Genomic DNA, 27,717 nt, shown 5'->3' on the forward strand with positions numbered 1-27,717 from the left:
CAAAAACATGAAATTTTGAAGTTCAATTAAATTTTTTAACTATCAGTCGATGCTAGAGCAAAGTCATTTTAAAATGCTAACAGCAATGCTATTTATTAATATTTTTTTTAAAAAAAAGTTCTTTTAGAATTAAAGTATTAGTGAATTGTCATATTTCGTGAGAATCACCCACATATACATATCTCACCATGTGCCTTTTTTTTCTATTCTAAATCGCTCTAAAAAAATTAACTACACATTTTGTGTATTTACAGACAATTTGTTTTAATTTTGCATTAAAAGAGGGGAAAAAAGCGCAATCCTAAGAGATATTACATTAGCTTCCTGAAGCAGGAGGAGCAATACAATTCCATTAGTCTGATTGGTAACACATGTCTGTCTTGCTTTTGACTGAGGAAGAATAAAGTTTGGATAAAACGAAAGCGCGGCAAAAAAAAAAAAAAAAGTGGGGAAAGGGAGAAACTGTGGGGAAGCTATTCTTCATTTTAGTCGCTAATTGGCTAAAAAAAAGTCACCGGTTTTACGCAACTCATTGTAAATTAGTTGTTTTTACTTATATTTCTGCTAAAATAGTCGCCCTAGTTGATATTGCTTTAAAATAGACGATTTAGTTGCCAATGGCAGCCTTATATTCATAACAACAACAACAACAAAGTTCAATATCCAGAGTATTGTTACATACAGAAATTTTTTTTATTAGAATGTCATATTACAGCTCAAGAGAAATAACAAAGTTGATTAAGAAATTAATTAATCCCTATACGATTTAGTGTTTGAGAACACTTAGCCCACCACACATGTGATTCAGGCATTGTAGATGCGCCATCCTCTTCGAGGTCATCGTGTTCCTCGTAATCGCTGATGTTACCATCCTCATCTTCCTCATGTTCCATTTCAGCCCAAAATTCAGCATTTTTACACATATTATCAATATCCCTATCCAATACCTCGATGCACAAATCTATCCTGTTCATATCAAAAAGTTTTAATGGAGTTTCATCAACAGGAAATGACTCAAAAAAATCTCTGAGATACTGAAGGGAGGATCTTCGTAACAACAAAAAACTTTTTATCTTACAGGGCGTTAGAATACCACTGGTTCTATGTAAATGATTTTCAATAGGTGTAATAGCCTCTGCCATCAAAAATCCAATTTTTTTCTTCTCTTCGTCGAAGAAATGCAATTGGTATTTATGTCGTAATGCTCTTAGAAGGTCTGCTGTACAGCTCTTTGCAATATGCAATAAAGTAAAAGCAACTTCTTCTAAAGCTTTAAAGTCTCTGTCACGCAAATTATAACCGTAAAAATTATTAAGACTAGAACCATACAAATTAATAAGACGTTCGAATTCTTGTATGAAATGCATTAAATATTCTTCTGAATTCTGTTTTCCACAGTCAAAATGATCAATGTCCAAAAGAGATCGAGATATAAACTCACTCACTTCTCTTAAGTCATGACTTCTATTCTTTAGGGACATCAAGATAAATTTATTTATGTTATATTCAGGTTCTTCAGTATGAATTATGTCTTTCAGACGATTCATAATTAAATCACTTTTTAAAGATTTTGTATTCGTATCGGTAACCGAATTAAGTATTTCAGTCGGAATTATGTCTTTTAGACGATGCATAATTAAAACATTGCTAAGAGTATACTTATTCGATTTAAGTTTATTTATAGAGTTAAGCAATGCACAAAACTCCCAGGCATTATTACTACTCTTAGTGTCTTTCAAGTGCTGCAGTAGTCTCTCTTTTCTTGACATATAATAAAAAGGCACCTAAAAAGAAACAAAATATAGTCTAAAAATAACGACAGTCAAAATTACAGATTTTCTTCGTTGGAGTGGTGTTTTGAAATTTTGTGAAAAATATTTAAGTTAAGAACTGAAAAACTTATTTCGAGGAAATAAATAATTTTGTCGCAATTTGAGCATGTCAAAAATTAATTTCTCAAGATTTTATGGCTATAAAAAATGTGATTTTAAAAGAAAGAGAAATAGAAATTTGAAAAAATACTTCGAATGATTAAATACGAAAAATAATAAGAAAAAGAAACAAAACGTAGTACACACATTCCTACATAATTGAAAAGAGGAGGAGAGGGAAGGGTAAAAACATGGAACCGGTTCTCTCTCCAGATGGCGTAATCGAGCGTTACTATCGCGAATACTTACAAAGGCTTTGACACCTTATAAGCATTAGGAATGTGAAAAAATTTTATGTATTGAAGATAAGAAATTGGTGTTCAGGTAATGTAGGGGCATTATAGGGGGTGTTTAGTTTTAAATATAATCAATCATCAATGCCTTTACACATTCACCCTCAAATGTATGAGGATTTTCCTGCTGTAGATGGAACTTGATATTGCACATGTCCAGTGGGAGTGATATTGCGCATGTCCATAGCCATTCGTCATGAGTATTTAAGTAGTTAAAGAAAAAGGTGCCAAGTTTAATTAGGCAAGTATTAGAACCACATGTGACTGTTCTGAAATTTATAGTAATTTTATGAAATTTAGGACTGATATTTAAGTAAAGAAATTTTATATTGCTAGTTTTAATTTTTAATCTCTTATATAAAGCTAAAAAAATTTTAATGACAATATTATTATTTAAATTACGAAGTTTAAAACTTTTACTTTTTTTTAACTCCGTATTTAGATGTTCAACATAGAATTTTTGACAGAAGATTGCATAATTATTGTTAGCTCTGTCTATGGGGGTAATTACAAAATTATTTTGTAGTTGCTTAATTGATATATTTATATATATATATATATATATATTCTGTGTCCTATATATATGTTTCTGCGATAAACTTCCCTAGCACTAATAATTAGCTTTAAGCTACTTTTAATTGTAACAATTACTAATTTTAAGCAACAGAAACGTTATGTTTACAGAAGAAAGTATAGAATAAAAATGCATAAAAATTTTTAATTGTAAAAGTCATATTTTTTTTAGTTCTAATATTATACGTGATAATCTCGCATTTTATAGGAGGAAAAATGCACTAATTATTTCCTTTTTCGAATTTTGTAAGTCATTACACAAATTACAATTCGTAAATAGATTAAACTATAATAAATTAAAATTCGCTCATAAATTAAAATTCGTTAACTCTGTGCAGTAACCCCCCAAAATAAAGATTACGAATCACACAAATAGGACTCTTTAAAAAAGAGATACTCAAATAAGTGTATGCAAAATATAGAGTTCTTAACAGGAAAAAAAAAAAAAAAAAAGAAAGAAAGAACATTATTTTTAGCATAAACTATCTGTTAAACTTTCCGATTTCTAAAATTTTTATTTTAGATTATTATTTTGAAATTTTCTAGCAGAAGCCACTCTCTACAGATATTTTTTTTTTTTTTTTACAAATCTCAAATGAGAATAGAAAAATCATGATTATTTTTTCCTCTTTGATTCACCAAAAAACATCTTTGAAAAAAAATTCTGCAGAAAAAAAATTTTTTTTCAACAAATTATGCAGAAAAGAAAACTAAAATTTCTCCTTTCCCAAATGAAAAATCTTTCCGCAAAAACTCTGTATAACGTTCTGCGACAATGTAGCCATAATTCGTAATTCTGCCACGGGGTATATATATATATTTATATATATATATTCAATTGTTGTTTTCAATTTGATAAAAAAACCTTTTTAATAATCAAAATAAGCGTAATTAAAAATAATAGATTCAAAATCCGAACAACCAATTCTTTTTAATCGATCCATATTAGTCCGGGGCACCCATTTCTCCAAGACTGGTGGGGAAATTCCGTACCTGCACAACCCAATTAAAATTTCGCTTTAAGACAACAAAAATGCATTGATAAAACCACATACCGACACATTTCTTTTTATTAAAATAAATTTTTTTTTTACTAATTTACGAAGCTATGAAAATTTATCATAATTTATTTGTCAATTTGAACTTTATTTTCAAATGACAAACTACAGTACAGAAAAACAATTATATGACATTTAACTGATCTCCTACATAAAGAGATTTTAAAAGTTGCCTCATCCCACCCCTTAAAAAAATTTAAATATATATATATATTTTCTGGGTCATTCCATGTCAAATCATACAGGATTTTACAAAAATGGCACCCACCATCTCAGATTTTGATGAAAATTTGTACACTTATAGAATTTTTTTTGCTGATTTCAAAAATATCAATTATATTTAAATCAGTGAAGGGGTTTAAAAGTTATAAGCATTTGTATTTTTGCCAAAATGGCACATTTGCTGCCATTTTGATTCATACATCAAAGGCTATTAATGATTGTTACCTTATATTTGTCATAGAGCAATAATTTTTTTTTAATTTCGTTCAGAATAAAGTAATCTGCCATTTAAACACTTTTTTTGCAAATAAGTATCTTACCTACTTAAGTAAATGGGTCTGTTTTGCAGCTTTTTGATCAATGGAGTTGAGTAACTTCAGGAGATTATTTCTGGCAACTCGCCCCCTTCAATTTCCAAAATATTTCATTCAAAGATAGTTGAAAGTGCAAACTAACATCTGATATAAAAATTTTGATGGGCGGTTTACTCACTTTTTAAAAAAATATATTTTTCTTATGAATCATTATGCGTTAAAAGTACTGGTAGTTTGATGATTTATAGTCCTTAATTATAACTAGAGTATAATAAAATTATATAAAAAAATGTGAATGGTAGAAAAATGTGTAAAATAAAGCAATCATTTATTAAATGATTTTTTTTTCTTTCTTTGAGCCCTCAAAAAAGAAACGAAAGGACAAAATTTTGGAATGAACAAAATTTCACCTTTTTTGCAAATAAATTTATCCAGAATCATATAGCTTTGGTAAATGAGAGGGATCAGAATCTAAAAAAATATAAATAAAAGTTTCTCTGAAAGAGTAGAGGGCGATACCAAATAATAAAAAGCACCCATTCAAAATTTTTTTTAATTGAACTAACTTTGATCCTTATGGAAGGAGAAAATCATTGTACACTTTAATTTAATTCAAACATTTTGTTTGATTCTAAAATGTAATTGAAGACCAAATTATGAATACTTGAAGTTAATTTTATCCCTTTATTTGTCACAATGATTGTTATGGTAATGAGATACTCCTAAAAAATTTCATTTGAAACACTGATAAAGTTAAACTATTTATTATAATTATATTGAAATGAAATGATTTTATATCACTAACTATAAGATAATTTGCATGCTCTTATTTCATCACTAATACCTGCAGGCCCTTTTTATTCTCAAAAACTTTTATTAATATTATAAACATCCAATTTTTTTAAAAAAAAACTTCTGAATAGAAAAAAAAAAATACTGAAAACTATTGACACATTCCATCCCTACCTTCCCAAAAAAAAATTTGACTAATCAGAACGTATCATCTGCCAGAACATTTCTGTTTGTTTCAATCAGAATTGAGTGTCATGTAAAATTTATTTTCTTTCAAATCAGTAAAATTGTATTTCTTACATTTATTTAGAACAGAACAGAAATAAATAAGTTTTCAAATGTATCAATTTGATATTTAAAAACGAGTTTTATTATGAAAACTCAAGTATTATATACATACCTGCCAACTTTTAATCCTTTCGAGGATGATTTTCCCCAGTGGTAGTAAAATGGAATTTAAATTACAATTTTAGGCAGAAACTTACGCTGTATTTTTAACAAGCTTATGCGGACTTACAAAACAGTATTACATATTAATATATAGGATTAATTTTTTTTAAAATAGTAGTGGATCAAAAAGATTATGAATTAAGTTTATAAATGCAAGGAAAATATAGAAAGCATACATTTTACTACCACTTTAAATACAGAAATAAAATTTTACGCCAAATGCGTAAAAGTTGGCTGGTATGTATATAGTATTGGATTAACTTTGAAAGATTTTAAGTGCAGTTTAAACTCATAGAAGATTTTAGAACTTTCTTCAGAGAATATATAACTTATTTCATTTAGGAGCAATTTAGATTTTAAAGAAAGTTCAACTATATGCCTCATACATAAGGAGTATGTATTGTATCAGTATGAAATATATAGGGTGACCCGGGGAAATTCACGATCACTCTGTTTCTGGGGTAAATAATGATCACCTAAGTTTTATTTTAAATTTTTTTTTTTTAAATTTGAGACATAGACAAGAATGCTTGTACATTTTACTAAAGTATAACTACATTTACTTAATTATAGTTTCTTGTTTAATCTAACAAAATAAGTTTCTTTTAAACTGCTTTCTGTATTTTCCATTTTAAAGATGGGTTTCAAAATGTGCACATTTCTGCAAAGATCCCCTCCTTCTCTTAATAATAAATACTTTGAGTTACTTTCTTTTTCTTTGATATAAAAATAGTGTAAGCTTTTGTTTAATTGTTTCACATCTACTGTAAGCATTATAATTAATTACAGGAAACTATATCAAATGTTGCCCCCATGGGGTAGCTATTGATCACTGGGGTAATTCCTAATCATTGTCTTTTCTTTTTATGAATAGTATTAAAAATAGCTAATTGTCTTTTCTTAAATGGCAGTTCATATTTATTAAGTGGAACAACCATTAAAATATATTTCAAAGGCAATCACAAAATTTGTTTTCAACTGTATACAAGACAAATGTGTTCTGATTTGCCTTACCTTGCTTCTATCTTAATTTTATGTGTGTACATTGTTAGAATAATTTTTAAGTTTATAAATTTGCCTAATATGAATATGGTGAGAAATTATAAGACTAAAAAAGATACTAAGCTTCTAGAAAGCAAAATTAGAGAATTTCTTTTAATGATTGAAAATGAAATTTCAGTGTGAGAGCTGCTGTCAGAGCTGTTGACATACCTTACTTAACTTTACACTCTCACTTAATGAAGTTAAAAAATTCAGCAAAAGTAACTTATGTGGGAACTCTTTCTTATAATCCAACAGAACATGAGAATGAGTTGGCTGCTTGCCTAAAATCATGGGTGAAAGCCCTTATATAGCAAGACGGAAAAGAGAAAAACTTGGTACGTAAAACATTTCATTCCAGCATTTTTTTCGAAAAAAAAAAAATGAAATGTATATATAACTATCAAGATTTCTTTTATAATTCTGGCATATATATAAAACTGCTTCTTTTCCAAAATATAGTAGATATTGTTGAAACATTTAAAAAAAGAATAAGTAAACTCCTCCCCAAAATTAGCTATAACTGAAATGGTTTTACTACCAGCCTTTCCTCTTTTCCGTCTCGCTTTCACCCCTGCCTAAAATGTATGGCACGATGCAAAGATTTTTGGAAAATTTAAAGTGTTAATCTAAGTCTCCCTTCTTTGCTTTTAAATAAATCGTTTTATTAGCTGCTTAAACATCTCTTTGGTTTATTTGTTTGACCTTGATGTCTTATTTGTTAATTACCATTGTATAATTATTTTTAAACAACCCCTTTACTATAAAAACTGGTGATCAGTAATTTTCCCCACAAGTGATCAGGAATTACCCCAGAAATGATCAATTCCTGATCACTAAAAATTTAAAATCTTTTAAATTCTAATTAGATTTTCAAACAAAAGAAGGTAGCATAGGACTCATCTCATATAGTCTCAAACTTCCAGTAAATATTGAAATTCTATCTTGAATAGTTTTTTCACAAAATAGATGTTTGCATTTTTTGATCAGGAATTATCCCAGGTCACCCTATATAAAAAAATTGTGACTTATTTGATTCTCCTTCCAATAAGACCAAGAAAGTCTCCCTTCATGTCATAAGTGTATATCAGGCTAAAACATACAGAGCTAAATTGCAAATTTCAGCAATTCCTGGCCAGAAATTGTGTTTGTCTTGTTCAGTCTCAATTTTTTTCCTTTCTTCCTTTCTTTTTTGAGGGGGGGGGGGGACTCAAAGGAAGAAGAAAAAATAATTTAATAAATGATTACTTTATTTTACATATTTTTCTATCATCCACGTTTTTTTATATAATTTTATTATACCCTAGTTACATAAGGACTATAAATTATCTAACTGCCAGTACTTTTAATGCATAATAATTTCCAAGAAAAATATTTTTTTTTAAAAAGTGAGTGAATCGCCCATAAAATTTTTTATATCCAATGTTAGTTTGCACTTTCAACCATGGGTGAAAGCCTTTATATAGCAAGACGGAAAAGAGAAAAACCTGGTACGTAAAACATTTCATTCCAGCATTTTTTTCGAAAAAAATGAAATATCTGTAACAATCAAGATTTCTTTTATAATTCTGGCATATATATAAAACTGCTTCTTTTCCAAGATAAAGCAGATATTGTTGAAAAATTTAAAAAAGAATAAGTAAACTCCTCCCCAAAACTAGCTATAACTGAAATGGTTTTACTACCAGCCTTTCCTCTTTTCCGTCTCGCTTTCACCCCTGTTTTCAACTATCTTTGAATAAAATATTTTTGAAATTGAAGGGGGCGAGTTGCCAGAAATAATCTCCTGAAGTTACTCAACTCCGTTGATCAAAAAACTGCAAAACAGACCCATTTACTAAATAAGTAAGATACTTATTTGCAAAAAAAAGTGTTTGTATGACAGATTACTTTATTTTGAAAAAAAAATATATATTGTTCTATGACAAATATAAGGTCAGTTACAATCATTAATACCCTTTGATGTATGAATCAAAATGGCGGCAAATGAGCCATTTTGGCAAAAATATAAATTCTTATAACTTTTAAACCCATTAACCGATTTAAATATAATTGATATTTTTGAAATCAGCACAAAAAACTCTATAAGTGTACAAATTTTTATCAAAATCTGCGACGGTGGGTGCCATGGCTGGATGAACTGACATGGAATGACCAGTAAATATTGAAACATAATTACTGGTAACTGTCAATCAATTGCTGTGTAACATAATTACTGGTTATACACTTATATTTATAATTGAAAACATTAAGATGTGAATTGAATATTCAACAATTTTTTTCTAAAAATGACTTGCCTCTCTTCTTAATCCCCATAAGAACCCATTAGTGTTAGAGGATAAGATAATACTGAAAAGAATCGCGTCACAAAACAGTTTTTTCAATGTTAAAAGATATAAAATTGCTCAAATGAGTCAAACAACCAGCTTAAAGAATCATTTAAATACTGCCATGTTAAAGTATAAAAAATCGACACAAAAATTAACTCTTTGAGTCAATATTAAAGTTAAGAGATAGGATACAGCTCAAAAGAATCGATTCATTTGGCTTAATGATTCAATTAATGCTAAGAGAAGCAAACAGTACATTGAATCATTGATTCGATTCTCAACTCCCCCCCCCCCTCTATTTCAGTTTGTTTTCATCCAATCAGAGGTTCGCATTGATATTTCAATTTATTATCCCATTAGCGCAACAATTTCATTTTCTGTAGCTTTCGCTTCTTGGTTTTGAATAAACGATAACATGGAACTCCGCTTTGCTTTATTTTTACAGAAGTTTAAAAATTGATAACAGATTTTAGTGGAGAAAAATACAGTTCATTTCACAGCGTGAGTAAGAGGGAAAAACATACCCGTGCTTAAAATTGAGACAACCGTTAATGCACGCCAAACACTAACAGTGAATTCTTTTTAAGTCACTTACTTCGCTTTATCATCTGCTATTATACCTTTCGTCTATCTTATTAAATATATTTTAAATTTAAAAACGGCTGTGTGCCCAGCAAAATGTTTTAAAAAGGACAAACTATTCTCTCAAAAGAGATCATCAGATTTATGAAATGTTTAAAAAAATGTACATAAAGATTGCGAAATAAATATTTTGTCATACGATCGCCAAATTAACAACTTTTTTCAGGATTGTTCACATCCTTCTCTCAAAAATAGCAAAATAGTATCGTCGCGTACCACGTAATGAAGGCCAACTCCTGGTGAACAAAGACTAAAATGCTGTATAGAGAGGCAAAATATGTACCGAGGGGCAGTGCCGTAACTTCACCCCTCGGGGCCCTGGGGCAAAAAGTTTTGGCGGAGGTCCTTTCAAAAACTTTCAGTACTCCATCTCTAATCGTCATTTTCGCTATTTATGTATTATGTTAGAGAATATGTTTATGAAAACAAGTTATTTGTTCGCATATAAATTGGATAACAAAACATTGTAAGTTTTCCACATGGCAAAATACAAAATTTCAGCGAAATCGATTAATCCTGAGAAATTAAATTTTAAAAAAGTCGTACTTATAAAACTCAATTTCTCAAGAACTAATCAACCAATTTCGCTCAAATTTTGTATTTTCCATGTGGAATTAGATACTTTAAAATGATAAAAAAAAAATGCCTTACGATTCAAAATTTTTCAGACTATTATTGTCCGTAGTGGACTGATCGTTAAGACTCGGCTCCCAGCAGATCACCAAAGTCAAGCATCACTGGCTGCTGTCAGTGTGCGGGTGAATGACCACTTGGATCAGTCTGCGTAGGGACCGAGGGTGTGCGGTATTGGTCCTCGTTAAACTGTTCTACCATTAAGTGCTCGACTTCGCGTGCAGGTCGCCGGGCTACCGAACCGGGGGTGCCATCCTCTCTGCAGAGGATCAAACCTCAAGGGATGTTTCCCAGACCGTCGCCAATAGCCTATTGTGTAGCACTAGTGCGACGTAAATGATCAACAACATCAGACTATTATTAAATAAAAAAATAATAAATATTTACTAAAAGTTATTTTTTGCATGGAATTATCTTTAGATAAAAGAATTTTATAATAGTGTGCAAAAATTGTTCAATTCCCTTAACACTTGGGGGTCCAAACTTTGGATAGCCCACCCGACCCAACTATTGGGACCATATTTCCCAGATTACAGCTACCTCCTATATTACGGGGGTTAGAAAATCGAATCTGTTGAACAAAAGTTATATTTATTCAGGGAATGTATGTTTTTGTGTCTGATTGCGTAACTTAAAATAAAATATCGTGCACTAATTAATTTGCATATTTGAAGTCACACCCTCGAATTATTAAGATGGAGTCCTAGAACGTGAAGATCCGATCATTAAATCAAAAGTTATTCAGGGTGGTACGTTTTTTGTTCACTGCACATAAATGTTACCAATTTACGGCATCTCACCGAGGAAATATGACTAGGGGGGGAGGGGGAAGCTATTCATGTTGTCTCCTCTTGTCTCGCATGTCCACAGTAGCTTCCTTTTCCTCTAAATATAATGCTAATCATAAAATACCAATTTTATAAACCTGTTGAATCCGGTTACTATACCGTTAGAAAGGTCTTTTCAAGACAAAACCATTATAATAATAAAAATTATTTTTTAGTTTCAAATCTAAAAGTTTTTGATCGCGTTATGGAAACTGAAGGAATTATAGACTTTTTTTTCTATCGGCATATATATCCACATTTTAAAAAGTCCTAATTGAAAAAATATACAGAAATTCTTTCTCTATATACATCGATTAACAAAAAACAAAGTTGCTTTACTCCAATATGGACAGGTCCCTGGAAAATATAGCTATATTTTGAAAAGAATTCGTTCTTGAATATTTGGCCTATGTATTCATGACGCCTTGTAATCATATCGATGGTTCAAAACTAAAACGACACTTCTGCACTCACTTCTCATTCAAATAACATGAGAAGATAGTGCAGAAGTGTCGTTTTAGTTTTGAACCAACGATATGTGGCAAATTTGTGACGAAGGGCAATATATATATTTTTTTTAATGAAAGAAAAATGAGAAAAAGTCAAAGCATATTTGCTAATTAAAAAAAAAAATTCTTTTTAATGGTTTCTCTTGGTTATGAATTTTAATTGCTACGGATTTCTAAGCTGATGTTCATAGCTTTTTTATTAAATTAAATGCGTTTTTTTTATTAAATTAAATATGATTTTTTTTAGATAAAATAAAGATTGCATTTCATTTTTTAATGAAAACAAGGTTGTTGAAAACCCTAAAAATTCGAAGTTCCAATTTAAAAAATTTAAAGGTCTTAATAATTTAAAAAATATAAAATAAGAACAAAATTCATGCACACAATAAACAATAAAATTATCAATTAAAGTACTATGCAAATTAAATTTTAAATACGAACATAAAGAAAAGCAATTTTTATGCTACCATTCTTATAAAAGAATTCTAACAGTATATAAATACAAAATTTAAATGTATTAAATGAGTTAATGCAAACATTTACTTACCTCCTTATAAATAAATTTACATTTGGTTTTCTTGTTTTCCAAAGAAAATTTTTATTAAGAATGGGAATTATTGATATCACGATTTATGTTTGAAAAAATGAAGTTGCAAATAATTTTAAAAACTCTTAATTATTAATGTTAAATTTCAATTTCAAAAATTGAACAAAACAGAAGGTAACAGAATTTATATCTGAATTAAAAATTGTTAATTTAAATGACGCAATTAAATGAGTTAAAAACTGGAATTTAACTGCAACGTTTTACGTTTGCCTCAGAAAAAATCTCTTGACAAAATGACCTAAGTAAATGTTAACGAGAGTCATCCCCTTGGATCCCTTAAAAGCTTACATCCGTTTTCCTAGAACATGTAGATAATTGCTAGTTTCAGACAACTTAAGGGACATATAGATGGTACTGTAAATATATGACATTTCATAAAAGCACAAAAGAGCCCAGGGTCATAAAAATGATTTAGGCAATTTAAAGAAGGAAAAGGTCATTTTCCCATGGTGTAAAAGGAGATGGCTATTTTTTGAGGAGTCAGATAACTGTGGGTCAACTCTGTGGGGGATATGAAGGTTTTAACAACTTCATACCACCCACAGTCAAAAGATGCTTTCAAATATATCTATTAGTCTCAGTGTAGAATGCATTTTTCAGGATGCAAAACAGTGGTGCTTATTTTAGTTTTCTAAACACTTGTTATGTTTTTTTATGATGTGCTCTTCTTCTCTTTTCGTGTTTTTGTTTTAATTTTTTTTAATAAATTAGTTGTAATATGTAGTAAAAAATTGAAACAAAACCGAAGCATTTTTCTTGGGGGGGGGGGGGGATTTCTATTTCAATTTGAAAAATAGCTATTAAATTGGGAAAAAAGTAGTTTCTTTTTCTGAAATTCTCAATTCTGTTTTACTTTATTGTAGCGAATTTCAAATTTTCAGAAGGGGAGGCTAAAGTTTTCGATTTGGAAAATAGCTTTAAAGTCGAAAATAAGAGTTAAATATAATTTTTACTCGACTTTATTCTTGTGAATGTCTGATATTCAGAAGGGGTGAAGTATATTCTTCACCCCCTCACTTTAAGAAGAAAATAAAATTTTCTTTTTTAAAAATAGCTTCAAAGTTTTTTTTTTTTTTTTTTTAACAGTTTTACTGGATTTTATTATTTTAAATGTCTAAATTTCTGAAGATACTAAAAACATTTTAGCCCCCCTTACTTTATATCAGAAGAAATCTATCCCCTTACTATAATTTTATATTTCTATCCCCTTACTATAATTTAAGAGGAAAATGAAGTTTTCTATTTGGAAAATATCGTCGAAGTTATGAAACAAAGCAATTTTTTTCCTTTAAAATTTTCAACTTTACTTGATTTTATTCTATTAATGTCTAAATTTCAGAAGATGAGAAGCAAATTTTTCACCCCCTCACTTTTATTTCAGAAGAAAATAAAGCTTTCTATTTGGAAAATAGATTCAAAGATGACATTTTTTTCTTTAGTTACCAATTTTTATTATTTTTGAGCACTTTGAAATTTCAGAAGGGGCGAAACACTATGTTCGCCCCCTGCCCCTCATTACTATTTCGGAAGTAAATAGAGTAAAAATTGGAAATAAAATACTTTTTCTACTTTTACTTTACTTTTCCAAAAGTCAAAAAACATATTAATCGCCTATAACAGAATAACTTGATGTATATCTTCAAAGCTGAAAAAGAATAGCTTTTTTTTTTCCCTCTAAAATTACCTACTTTACTAGACTTCGTCTTGGCGAATAACTAAATATCAAAAGAGGCAAGGCACATAAATGTTAGAGGAATATAAAGTTTTCTATTTCAAAAATAGCTTCAAAATTGAAAAATTTTTTTTTCTTTTTAAATTACTGATTTTACTTGACTTTATTTTTGTGAGTGTCTAAATTTCAGGAGGGACGAAACGCATCGTTTGCCCCGTTATCTAAATTTTAGAGGGGCCCTCTGCCTCCCCCTGGTTGGCACGCCACTGGATCTGACGCAATCAACTACATGCAGCTGTGGCCTTTCCCCTTCTCTGCAAAGCGTGTTTGTTCTTTTAAGAAAGGGAAATATTTTGTGAAAAGGTGTTTTACCGTTTTTCACCCTTCCCTTTATGTTATAGTGGGTACGCAATTACAAAAAAGACAATTTTCATCAACTCTATCTTAACACAATTTCTTTCCTACAAATATATAATTAGAGTACTTTATTTTGAATAAAAAAAGTCTCTTCATATGGGGCCCCCTTGACCGTCGGGGCCCCGGGGCGGTGCCCCGGCGTAGTTACGGCCCTGCCGAGGGGCTTCACAGAGGCTTGACTAACCCCTGTAAACGGTACACGCAGTGGCGTGCCAACTTTTTTTTGACTGGGGGGGCGAGCCAATGCAAAGTCATAAGTTTGCTTGATTTAATATTTTAAAGTTAGTTGTATTATTTTAATATTGTAATTTGTCTAATTGTAATTATCTAAACTATTTCCGTTGTTTATGAAGACGATGATTTAACTATTACATCCACACCAATTTAGTTAACAAAAAATGATTTATCAATCCGAAACTAATTAAAAAGAAAAAAAGTGTATTAAAATGTAAAAAATTTAATTAATGAATTTTGTAATTTTACTCCTTTAAATTTGTTAATGCTGAGCAATACATTTTGTCGATACATTTTAATCATAATGACATAGAATGGTTTTTCGCTCCTCAAAAACATATTGAATTAAAAATAACTTGTTATTTAAATTTTGATTCTAGCATAGATTTGAATTTAATCATGAATATAAAAAAATGGACAAAAAAAAATGGAAAATTAACTTTATCATAATTTTAATTATAAGCACAAGGTATAAAAACATTAAAATAAATGAAGGAGTAAAAGAGATTGATTTCTAAAATTAAATCTTATTTTAAAATGACTTTGAATTGTAACAAGTCTTCTGATTTTTCTGGTTAATTCCAAGGTAAAGCTTAAAATGTATACAAAGAAAAAAAAATACGATTTTAAACATATAAATGTGCAGTAATTTAATGAAGTAAAATTAACTTTATCATATTAAGTTTTCCTGATAAAGGACTAGGGATGAAAAAATTAAAACAAATGAAGGAATTAATTTCCAGCTCGCCATATTTAAATATGTTTCTTATTTACAGAGGTATAATCTAAACACATTATAAAATTATAACCAAAAATTTTATTGTATATTAGAGGCTACGTGCTTTTTTAACTTAACAATGCAATATTATTTTTTGAATTATAGCTATTCGAAACAAAATTGTAGAGCGAAAAAGACTAATGGAAATTTAAAAGAATCTTTCGAAAAACCAAATGATATTGGGAAATTATGTTATATACTTTTTAAATATTTAAAAATTTTCAAGTATAAATTGAATGAAATATATTTAAAGAATTTACAATGTTCTAACAAAATATAGAAAAGCAATTAACAAAAATATCATTAACATAAGCGTAAAGGCAAAAATCCGATAAAAATGAAATCTAAAAAAAATATTACAACTAAACAAAGACTAAATCTGAAAAATTTGCTGTACTTATTAAAAATTTCTTGTATTATAACATAGTTTTTATTAAGACTTATTATTTTATTAATGAGAATAAAGAGTTACTGGTCACAAAATTAATCACAAAAATTCCCATTTAGCTTAAAAATGTTTGAAAAATAACAAGGACAGAGGAATAGAAATTATTATAGAGAAAATAAAAATCCGAAATTTTTTTTTTTTTAAAATAACTGACAAATAATCAAAGTAAACTACGAAGTTTGAAAATTAAAATGTTCGGAAAAAGCATTTCAATAATACATGACTAAATATAGAAAGTAAATAATGTCAGACAAAAATCGTAATTACTGAGCCAGGTATACCTGCAAAAAATGCATTAAACTATGTCTGACGCACAAAAAAAAGGAATAAATTAAAAGATTACTGACCATCACTGAATAACCTTAGAATCGTCAGCTCTGTGTATAACAAAAATATTCAAATCGCAAACATAAGAAGGCTCTAACTGCTCTGACTAAATTGTCGAACTGTTTTTTTTTCCTTCCAGATTACAGCTATCCCATTATTTTAAGGGTCAAGAATCTGCATGCGTTGATTGAAAAAGTTTATTCAAAGCAAGTACGTTTTCGTGGGGGAAATTTCTTGACTCTTAAAATCGTCTACCCTTACACTAATTATTTCGCATATTTAAAGTCAGATTCCCGAACTATCCGAATTGAGTCCTATGAAAATGCGATTGTTTGATCTAAGAGTGCTCGCTTTGTTTATTTATTTATTTACGCTCAATACATTGTTTGATTTTGCTACAAAATAGAAAACTTTAGCCTCTTGCTAGTTCACGTACATAAATAATTATTACCTGCACTGCACAGAATCAAAAATTAAAAGTGCGTGAGCATGCGAGATATTACAAGAAAGTGCTAAACCTCACCACTCAAGTAACGAAATAACTTCTAAATTTGAACAAAATAATAATTTGTGTTTGCACGGTTTAGCCGTTTCTGTACATGTTCCTTAAATTTTCACATTTGGCTGACCAATTAGAATATGAAAAGACAATAGCTTTCTTTTATCTTTGTTTTTATCGCTTTTCTAGTAAAAATAATGTGATGCAAAAAAACCTAAATATAATTTACTACTAAATGGATATTCAATTATTTTAATAATTCTTTATAAAATTGAGTAATGTTTTAAACTTTTTTTTAAGATTTGGGTGTCAATGTCGACGATGAATATGTGTTTGCTTCTTCTAAATGCTACAATTAATAATTTTAGTTGAGATTTCTCAAAATTGTCAGGAAATCGCATGAACAATTGGAACTTAAGCGAAGATTTTCGTTTTAAGAGATCCTGAAAATTGATTAGTAGAAGAGAAATTGACATTGAATGTATTAACTATAAAATCGGTGATGGCTCCCAATTTCTACTTTGCCCAGGGACTTCTTTTTTCTCTTTCAGACGAAATCTTAAAATAAATTATCCCATTTTTTTCTTTGGTGCATACTTCTACATTCATTTTTGCATATTTTTAGCTTTCTGAAATTATTTTATAAGAAATAACTTTTTTTTTGTACATAAATTTCAAAATTCTAAAAAAATTTCTGAAGTTAATTTTTAATTGAACTATAGGTTATAGTTTTATTATGTTACGCAAACTAAACGAAAAACAAATTAGTTATAGAACTTTTAAAATTGGATAAAATGAATTTGAGAACTGATGATAAAAACGACATGCGACGTGCGTTATTTATGTTAATTGATGAAACAACAATCTTATAACAACAACAATCTTAACGCCAAAGTTTCATTGATATTGTCTATCAAAGAAATTTTTTTTAAACAAAGCTATTAAGGCTACAGGCCATCAAATAAAACCAAAATATTTTGATTCAGACTATTATTATTATCCGGTATACAGAAAGACAGGTATGATGGAATTAACAGGTCAGACACTGAAAATTGTATTTCGAAGGTTTTATAAAATCAAAAATGGATTTAATATGAAATGCAAACTTTGAAGAAAGTATAGCTCTGTCTATATTTAATATGGTTACCATATGATGTATTAGATTAAATGATATTGTGAAATTAAAAAAAGAATAATAACAGTTGGAGCTAATTTAATTAACTAAGTTATTACTTTATTATTATTTTCAAACTTAATTTTTCAGACAATTTTAGTAAATATCTGTATTGTTGTATAAATTAAGTTTATAAAACTGGCGCATATATCACTTATGGGCAATGGAACCTCATAACTTAAAATTAAATAAATAAAGTAATCATAAAAAGTCTTAAATAAAGTATCCCTAGTCAACAAGCTAATTATAATGCAAGTCATGAAATGTCAATTTCATAAAACTTCTTGAATCTGTTTAAATATATAGTTATAAAAAATGAAATTACTTATTGATTTCAAATTAAAAATTTTCAACACGTTTTATAGAAATTGGATGGAATTTTACGGTTTTATGTATCACATTTGCTCTCCTTTTAAAAAGCCACTATAAAAAAATATTCAGCAGTTATATAATTAACATCGAGCTAAAAATAAAGTTACGTTACTCCAGTGTGTACAGGGACCTAAAAATATGGCTATATTTTAAAGAAGATTCTTTTTTGAATAATTTGCCTATTGAAACTTCTGATCAGAAAGGCATGCAAATATTCGCGATGTCATATATGAGTAAACAATCATGACAGGGAACTATTTATTTATTTGAAATTCCAAAGCAAATATAATACCAAAGAAAAAGGTTATACAGCTTTTTTCCTAAATAAAAAATTCTTTTTAATGGCTTGTCTTGACAATGAATTTTATTTGCTTCGGATTTTTAAAGAGAAAAATAAAATAAACAAAAATATAACACAATAACATATATATAACATATATAACACATAATACATATATAACACATAATACGTATATAACATATAATATAACACAAAATGCGGAAAAATAAATGAAATTTAAGTAGTTTTATGTGTAGTATTTTTCTCATATTGTTCCAGTTTAATTTATCTGGATTTAAGTCGTAATTGTCATGTTTAAAACGGAAAATAAAAATATTCAATTGATAAAGAGAAATATTCACATTTTTAAGAAATGATGAATTACAATAGTATTGATCGCATTAATTTTTTAATCTCCATCAACAGCATTTATAATTTCAGCATTAAAATTTTTGAAAATTAATACTTTAAATTCGGAAGAAATATTCATGAAAAAAGCTTTCACAAAGTTAATTAACACAATTTTAGCATCCTATGAAATCATGATTAAAAAAAAAAAGACTACAAAAATTACGCGGATAAATTTTTTGACTCCCATGTTACGGAATGTGTTTTACACTCCAATATTGCCCCATTCTTAAAAATAAGTTTTTTGTTTAATTAAAGTTTTTATTACTGAGAATAATAAAATATTATGAAAATTTTTAATAAACCTTTCTTAAAAAATAATTTTTCAACATTTTCATTGTTAAAAATAAAAATGGTAGTTAATTTGTTTGTATTAAAATAAAAATTATCATTATTTAAGCGAATTATCCTTATTTATACAAATTATTGTTGGTGTATAATGTTTTATTTTTAATTGGTTTATTTCACATGAGAGAGAGTAAATGTATAACAGATTTGGTGTTAGAGTTCTGCTCTACGTAATCATATGATATACATAATATAATAATAGTTATCATATAAGATAAAAATAAAATAGTAAATTTAAAAAATTAGAAAAAGGAAAAAGAAAAACACCTTTCAGAGCTGATATGATGCATTCTCAATCGTGTTATTTTCCTGTTTTTAGAATCAATAGTTTTTCGGTCATTTTTATTTATTTATTTTTAGTATATTAATCTGCAATGAATATCACTTTTGTGCCAAAAGAGCAGAAGAAATTTAATTTCAATAAAATAAAGACATTGATGATCTTAAGGAACCGATATTAAAATGTACCTCCTAAAAGTTGAAAGAATAATCGAAAATACGAAAACAAATTTTTTATTTCAAGGTATTTTATTTATTATTTTTTTATTGACTAGGATTTTCTTAAAAAATTAAAGGTTGAATTTCATTTTCGAATAAAAACAAAGTTTTTAAAAGTAAAAAGAATTCAAAATATTATTTAACAATTAAAAAAAATTAAATTCGTAACATAAACTAATCCATACACCAACAACAAGCTGTAAAATCATGAACTAATGTACTATTTAAATGTATTTGATATACGAACAACTATCTGAAACAATTCAAATAATACATAAATGCATAATTATTAAAGCATTAAATAATTTAATGAAATGAAAACATTTGCTTACCTCCTTTGATATCTATTTTACGTTTCCTTGTTATTTAATTTATCAAATTGATGTAAAAAAAAATAACGACAACAACAACAACAACAAAAAAACAATCAAATAATTTAAAACAATTAAACAAAATAAAAAAATATGCTTTCTTTTGAAATTGATAACTTAAATTATGTAATTAAAAGAGCTAAAAATTTTTTTTAACAGAGAGCGTTTATTTAAGTTAGTCTAAGAAATGTCTCATCACAAAAAGACCAGACCAGAGAAAATATCAACAAGTCCTCCCTAGTTTAGATCCCTTAAAAGCTTAAAACACCTGTTTTCTCAGAAAATCTAGATAATTGCTTGTTTGAGACGATTTACGAAGAGATATCCAAATAAGATATGTTTCTGTGGATATCTGACATTTTAAAAAGAGGACAAAGGAGCAAAAGGCCATAAAAATGAAAATTTAAGAAGCAAAGTACTTTTACCCACAGTGTGTAACATGAGGTGGCTGTTTTTGAGGAGTCAAATAACTGTCTTTGTGGGGGGTTTGGCCACCAGAATTATATGCCAAAGTGGGTGGAAAGGAAATTGTTGAAAGTCAGGGGTGGCTTTGAAACCAATTTTTATCAGTGAAGGTTGCATTTTATTACTCTTTCCGCCAGGGAAGGGCAAAAGAGATGAAGTTGGGATGAGATTTTCTTTTAATTATATAGAAAGTTATACGTGAAAAAAAAGTCTTTGTCTTAAGAAAGTTTTTTAGACAATTTTTTTTTCTGAAATTACCAATTTAACTTAATTTTATTTTCACGAATGTTTAAATTTCAATAAGGGCAAAGCAAATTATTCGCCTTTCAATCAAATTTCAGAGGAAAATAAAAGTTTTAATTTCAAAAATAGCTTTAAAGTAGAAAAAAAAACAGTACTTTTTTTCAAAAGTTACCAATTTAACTTGACTTCATTCTCACGAATTTCCGAATTTCAGAAGTGGCTAAGAACACTATTCGCTCCCTCAATTAAATTTTAGAGGAAAAAAATTTAAAAAAAAAATATTTAAAGTTGAATTTTTTTTTCTTCTAAAATTACCAATTTAACTTTATTTTCACGAAAGGCTAAATTTCAGAAGGGGCGAAGCACATTTTTCGCTCCCTTAATTTAAATTCCCAGTAAAATAAATTTTTTGATTTCGAAAATAACTTTAAAGCAGAAAAAAAAATAGGGCTTTTTTTCTAAAGTTATCAATTTAACTTGACATTATTTTCACGAATGGCTAAATTTCAGAAGGGGCGAAGCACATTTTTCACCCCTCAATTAAATTTCAGAGGTAAATAAAGTTTTTTACTTAGAAAATAACTTTAAAGGGGAAAAAATAGTGCTTTTTTCCTAAAGTTATCAATTTAACTTGACTTCATTCTCATGAATGTCTAAATATCAAAAAGGGTCTAATGTCTAAATATCACTCAATTAAACTTCAGAAGAAAATAGTGCTTTAAAAAAAAAAAAAACAACTAAAAATTAAAAAGGGTTCTTTTTTTTCTTTCTAAAATTGCAAATTTAACTTAACTTTATTTTCACGAATGGCAAAATTTCAGAAGGGGTGAAGCACATTATTCGCCCCCTCAATTTCAATTCACAGTAAAATAAAGTTTTTAATTTCGAAAACAGCTTTAAAGTAGAAAAAGAAATGTATCTTTTTTTCTAAAGTTACCAATTGAACTTGACTTCATTCTCACGAATATCTAAATTTTATAATGGGCTAAGTACACTATTCGCCTCTTCAATTAAATTTAAGACAAAAAGAAATGTTTTTTTTTTTTTTTTTTAGTTCTTTTTTTTCTTCCAAATTACCAACTTAATTTTATTTTAACGAATGGCTTAATTTTAGAAGGGGCGAAGCACACTATTCGCCCCCTCAATTGAATTTCGAAAGAAAATAGTGTTTTTTTTCTTACATATTTTTTATAAGAACTTCAAAGTTGAGAAAAAGTTCTTTTTCGTCTTCTGAAATTACCAATTGAACTTAACTATGTTTTCAAGAATGGCTAAATTTCAGAAGGGGAGAAGCACGTTATTCGCCCCCTCAATTTAAATTCACAGTAAAATAAGTAATTTTTGATTTCGAAAATAACCTTAAAGTTGAAAAAGAAATGGTTATTTTTTTCTAAAGTTATCAATTTAACTTGACATTATTATCACGAATGGCAAAATTTCAAGAGGGGCGAAGTACATTACACACCCTTCATTTAAATTTCAGAATTAAATAAAGTTTTTCTCTTAGAAAATCGCTTCAAAGTTGAAAAAAGTTTTTTTCTTCCTTTAAGTTTACTAATTTAAATAGACTTTATTTTTGTGAATGTCTAAATTTCAGAAGGGGCGAAACGCAATATAGGCCCTTTTATTAAATTTCAGAAGACAATAAGGTTTTCTATTTGAAAAATAGCTTCAAAATTGAAAAAAAAAATTGTTTTTTCCTAAAATTACCAATTTTACCTAAATTTATTTCTTGCCTTCATATTTATTATAACCTCTTACTTTAATTTCAGAGGAAAATTAGGTTTTTTACTTGGAAAATAGCTACAAAGTTCAACTAAAAAGTTACTTTTTTCTAAAATTTTATTTTTTGACTATTTTTTACTCGGAATTTTACTTGATTTTATTTTCTCGAATTGTTTAAATTTCAGGAGGGGCGAAATATATTGTTTGCCCCCTCACTAAAATTTCAGAGGGGGCGACTGCCCCTTCTGCCCCCCCGGCTGGCACGCCACTGGGTACACGAAATATCAGTGTTCAAGAACATTGTCAGTTTTTAAAGAAATATTACAAAAAAGTTCATATTTACCTCGTCCAAAAAATAGTAGCAATCTCTAAACTGCTCCAAATAAAACTCTTCGCAATCAAAATCATGTCCGTCAATAGCAAGTGAAGATCTTCGTGCCAATAAACATTTCTCTATAATAGATTTTGAGGCACTGTGAAGTAGTAACAACCTAGTTGAAATTAGTGAAACAGCATCAGACATTAAAGCTTCGATTTCTCTATTATGATCATCGGAGTGATTACCTTCATCAAAAATTACACCGGACAGTATTGAATGCAAATAAGAGATTGAAGACGAATATACAACATTTGACATATCTTGGGGTGTATCATTAAATAATCTATTTTCAACCATTTTTAAAGCTCCTTGGGTATCTAAAATCCTATCAGGATTTATCTCATTTGCATTTCTAAAAAAGCATTCAACATCACTTACGAAATATTTCAAGTATTCTTTTGAACTCTGGCTCTTGGGATTCAAGAAATTAACCGTATCAATACTAAAAAGAAGTGAAATAAGCTGCTGACGTGTTTCATTAGAAGAGCTATCTCTAAGCGCTTTTAAGATCGTATCAATTAGAATATATTCAGGCTTATCTTTATGAATGATTTCTTTTAGCTCACAGATAATTGAATGAGCTTCTAACTCATCTTTATTCAGGGAAATTTCTACGGGAGGGTGAAGAGAGATACAATCAGATTCTTGAGTGACTTCTTTAGCCTTTATGAGAATACCGCAGAATTTTTGGGCTCTGTTGTTTTCCTTTATAACTTCTAAGATCTTCTGAATGTTCTTACGTTGAACATGAGAAAAACATACCTATATAGAATAAAATTATAAGTAAGACCTGGTAATACTTGTCAATGAAAAGTTTAATGATATTTTTTGCCCTGAATTATCCGAGGAAGATTTATCGCATTAAAATAGCTGTAAAATTTAAACCAAAGTTACACCTTCAGAAAAAGTTAAGATTTGTATAACCTTATTTTAAGTCTATAAATGTTTATATTTCGTTATTATAGTAATTAAATTATGAATTACGAGTATGAATTCTTCCTTTATGCGCCATTATATTTCAAAGTTCAATTATATTAACTCCATTTATAAAACGCCATTACAATGCAGAAAGCGCCGTTACATTGAAGAAAACACTATAACACTGAATAGAGCCTCCACACGGTTTCTTATAAGAAGTCTGCGCAGAGTACTTAAAAAGCCAACCACTTGTGCGCATGAACCCAAATTCTATTTTAAAAATACTTAAGAGAAATTTATTATATATATTTGAGAACTGAATCTATAGCGGTTGACAAGTAAATAAAGCAAACCAATTATATTCATAAATTAAACAAATTTTTAGACATATATTTGCTACCACTTTCCAATTTTTAATAGATTTCATATTAATTGGTTCTTTCTCTACTTGGTTTGTATTCATTCGAACATTGGATGTCGCTGAGTACGGTTGTTTTATAACCAAGCTCTGCACTGCCATGTCTACTCACCGATTCGGCCGCGGAGGGAAGACTTTCCGCACCCACCGGGAAACTGAATTCGATTTCGCAAAGATTAGAGAAAATCAGAGGAGGTTGTATGCCTGCTGTCTTCATATGGGGACTACTTTTGATAAAGATTGAGAGCTCACAAAGAGATTGCCAAAGGTCACCAAGAATCGTACTCGACCTTTCTCCTCGAACGCCTTTATGAAAGAAAGTTCATCGCAGAAGAGATGTTGAAGAAGACTCCCTGAATATTCCACTTCCAGCCATTCAGATGATAGAGGAAGTGCCTGCTGCAGAGACTCATACAACCACTGAGCCTCCTGAACCTGAAAAGACTACTGTTTAAACAGAGACAGTACCATTCACCCACATCAGAGCAGCCTGAGCCATCACCCACACCTGATGTTAGTGCTGAGAATTCCACGGAACAACCGGAATCCGAGCCCCCAAAGAAGAAAATTCCTCCTTCTCAATCTACAGAGAGTACGGACATCCCATCTACTAACAACTTCACGGAACCTGTAGCACCATCAACAGATGAGACCACAGAACAGAAACAAAATCTACAAAAAAAATTGCAGAAAACTCAAACTCCTCATAAAAAGACTGTCAGAAGATTCTAAGATTTCGATCTTGGAAGAGGAACTAGCAGCCATCGGTCAATCAGAGTTGATCAGTACAAGAAGAGGCGTGGCGAAGGATATAAGCCCCTCCCCCTTTTCCTGATCCTACTTACAGATAATCCTGAGAATAGAGAATCCATAAACATCAAGGAAATCCTCTCTACTACAGTACAGATTGAGCGATTTAGAGAAGGTCGCTATTAAATGCAATGCGACCGGTGCCGAAAATTTGGCCATACCCAAAAAAACTGTCAAAACGATCCTGCATGCATGAAGCGTGCTGGAGCTCACTTCTCATTTCAATGCACCAAACCCAGAAGTCTTCCGGCCACCTGCATTAACTGTAATGGAGAACACCCGGCCTGTTTTTCAGGCTGTAGTGCCAGGCCAAGGAGAAAACCACCTCAGAAGCAGAGGCAGCACAGGAGTGTTACCGATACAGCAAACAGATTCCTGCAGATATTCTAAGAACTGCAAGAACTACTACAGAATGAGGAGCTAGTTCAGCTGCTCCGATCTCTACTTCCCGAAAACAAGACATAGTGATCTTCACTTCTCTATCATGCTGTCCACCCAGCCAAGCAAACATCTATTTTTCTACTTAGAATTTTCATACTAATTTAAACCTCAAGGAATTACCTCATAGACTCTTATCACACGATGAAAACACCGTGTGGAGGCTTTCAGTTATAGAAGGCGTTGATAGAGCACCTTTATGTTGGGCCGGTAATTCCCCCCCCCCTCTCTTTTCTGTTCTTTAAGTTAGGTCAATCTTGAGCAGTTTCCTTATCGTTACTAGGTTTACTAGTACAAAGATCCTAAATTACTTAACAGTAGAAATCTACTTACTCTGTTGTTCCAAAAATGCCATTTAGGGAGAATTTGCAGAACGGCCTGACGATACATCGTATATAATTTCAGATAAATTTTCCACACAACTTTTTCACTAAACCAAGTATACACTAGTTTTCTAAATAGAAAAAAGATTTATTAGTAAGCATGTAGAAATTACGAGACAGATTATCCCGAATGATTATAAAAAAAAAATTTTTTTGAAGTAAAATTGCGGCAACTACGATTTACCCCTACCTTGAATTACATTATGACTAATTGACGCAGAAACAATTTAACTAATAATCTTTAAATGCATTTTAGACAAAGTATTTTTTTTATCCGTTCCAATTAATCAAGAATATTGTGTTAATAAAAGTGAGTGTAGGGAAGGCAGCAGGGTTAGCCTGGTTGGTAGGGCACTGGACCAATGTCCAAGAGTTCGTGGGTTCCTGCCGGCGGAAGACTCCCCGTGTACGTACGCTAAATATGTCGAGTCACAAAGTCATCCATGTTCCCAAAACAAATTATACCTCTGGGGTTACTGATCCAGGAGTTTTTTTTTTATAATTAATAGGTAAATTACAAAGGCTACGGAGTTGAACATTAGTAGTCGTAAATGCAAAATTGAGACGGCTGTTCAACATTATTAAATCTAACATTATCATTAAAAACATTATTAAATCTTAAATTTTGTTAATTATTATATCTTATTTAAATTGCGTTGTGCAAAAATAAATTTTATTTTAAGCTCTTGAGAAAAATACACTTTTGCTAAATTAAATTATTATGCAATTAATTATCTTTTAAAAATTAATTGACTAAAGTTTATTTGAATAAAATATCATTTTAGAACCAGATTCGGAGACAATTAAATTAGTAATCATAAATCATTTTAAAAATCAATGTAAAATCATCAACGCTACAATTAAAATATACCCCGAGTTGATTTTCAACACTACTTCTTTATATGACTTTCGTTACATTAATCATTTACTTTTTCAAAATAAAATCAGCAGATAAATTATTAAGATACACATGATTATACAAAAGATATATAAGGCAAAAATAATTTAATAATACCTGGAGTGGAGGGAATTAAAAATAAATATGTGCACGTGGGGGAAAAAAACAAACTAATTAACTATCGGGTTTTCCATTACTTGTGAGATCAAATTTAGAAAAACATTATTAATCATTAAAATTTTGAATTACCTAGGCAATTATTAAGGAAGAATTTAAAAAAAAATTAAAGCAATTTACGTTTTGGCGGCCTCTGAAATCGCCGGTGGGTCCACCGCTCACGACTAACAGCGTGTTCACGTACAGTTCTCGCTTCCTAGAAAAAAGAGGGGGGAAGGGGAATCTTTCCTGCGCGCGCAGGCGGCCTACTACAAATTGTTGATTGGTCTGACACATTGCTACGTCATGCTTTGATTACACTCCAAACTCATTCCTAGACATCCACCCTCCTAGCGAACAAAAGGCATCGTTAGGGGATTTTGAGAGGCACACCTGTTACTAATTATTGTCAAGTTGGGGAAAGTTAAAGATACTATAGGGTTATTCTTTTTTAAGTCTTTGTTTGATTTCTGTCTCTTTCTGTGCCTGAACTTCATTATCCTTAATTTATGGACATGAGTGTAATAGAAATTTATCACTTAGTGACTGATGAAAAGAGCTGTGTGTAAAACACTTATGTTTACATTAAAATTATATCTAATCTATTCAAATACTTGGAACGTAGCCCTTCATTCAGAACGTAGCCCTTCATTCACTCTACTATAGATGAATTCAATGTTGTTACTCAGTAACAATGTACTTTTTTAAATTTCGCCTTTCCATCGCGATTATTAATTCTTTGCTAATTCATATAAAAATAATTTAAATTAAAACCTATAAATTTTTATAAATTAGAATAAAATGAATGATTATAAATTAAAAATAAAATGAATGAC

General features: G+C 29.5%; 1 long non-coding RNA gene across 3 annotated transcripts; it reads right to left on the bottom strand.

The window, feature by feature from the left end:
* Positions 1–669: 669 nt before the first annotated feature.
* On the bottom strand, positions 670–27,340 carry LOC107439818 (uncharacterized). Of its 3 annotated transcripts, none has more exons than XR_011636967.2 (4): positions 27,023–27,340; positions 25,778–25,898; positions 22,825–23,622; positions 670–1,784 (listed from the first exon to the last, which is right to left on the bottom strand). It is a non-coding gene; the product is annotated as an uncharacterized LOC107439818 (long non-coding RNA). The 3 variants fall into 3 exon arrangements; XR_011636966.2 differs by having other exon boundaries at positions 26,843–27,340; XR_011636968.2 differs by having other exon boundaries at positions 26,975–27,100.
* Positions 27,341–27,717: the final 377 nt, after the last annotated feature.

The sequence above is a fragment of the Parasteatoda tepidariorum genome, chromosome 4 (genome assembly GCF_982258835.1).
Source record: "Parasteatoda tepidariorum strain Cologne lab strain chromosome 4, Ptep-v5.0, whole genome shotgun sequence".
Lineage (NCBI taxonomy): Eukaryota > Metazoa > Arthropoda > Arachnida > Araneae > Theridiidae > Parasteatoda > Parasteatoda tepidariorum.